General features: G+C 35.2%; 1 protein-coding gene across 1 annotated transcript in view; it reads right to left on the reverse strand.

Annotated features, from left to right (window-relative positions):
- The window catches only part of SYTL5 (synaptotagmin like 5), a gene marked incomplete at its 5' end in the record, with an annotated part of 95912 nt that overhangs the window by 54420 nt on the left and 40736 nt on the right, over positions 1 to 756 (reverse strand). The gene's annotated exons all lie outside the window — the stretch shown is intronic.

Below are 756 nucleotides of genomic sequence, written 5' to 3' on the forward strand. Positions count from 1 at the left end.
GATTTCTGATAAAAACACTCATCAAAGTGGGAATAGAGGGATCATACCTCAACATAATAAAAGCCTTATATGAAAAACCTACAGCCAACATCATACTCGATGGGCAAAAACTAAAACCATTCCCCTTAAGAACAGGAACAAGACAAGGATGCCCACTTTCACCACTCCTGTTTGACATAGTACTGGAAGTGCTAGCCAAATCGATCAGACAACAAGAAGAAATAAAAGGCATCCAAATTGGAAAAGAAGAAGTAAAATTGCTATTATTCGCTAATGACATGACACTGTACTTAGAAAACCCTAAAGACTCCATTAAAATTCATTTATTAGACGTAATAAATGAATTTGGCAATGTAGTAGCATACAAAATTAACGCCAAGAAATCTATGGCATTTTTTATACCCCAACAGTGAACTTACAGAAAGAGAAATTAAAAAAACAATCCCATTTACCATTGCACCAAAAAAATTAAGATACCTAGGAATAAACTTAACCAAGGAGGTAAAAGACCTCTACCCAGAAAACGACAGGACATTGAAGAAAGAGTTAGAGGAAGACATAAACAGATCAAAGAACATATCGTGTTCATGGATTGGTAGAATCAACATCATTAAAATGTCCATACTACCCAAAGCAATCTATAAATTCAACGCACTTCCAATTAAAACACCAACGGCATACTTCATAGATCTAGAATGAACTCTCCAAAAATTCATCTGGAATAAAAAAAGACCCCGAATAGCTGCAGCAATCCTC

This window comes from Myotis davidii, unplaced genomic scaffold, assembly GCF_000327345.1.
Source record: "Myotis davidii unplaced genomic scaffold, ASM32734v1 scaffold1263, whole genome shotgun sequence".
Classification (NCBI taxonomy): Eukaryota; Metazoa; Chordata; class Mammalia; order Chiroptera; family Vespertilionidae; genus Myotis; species Myotis davidii.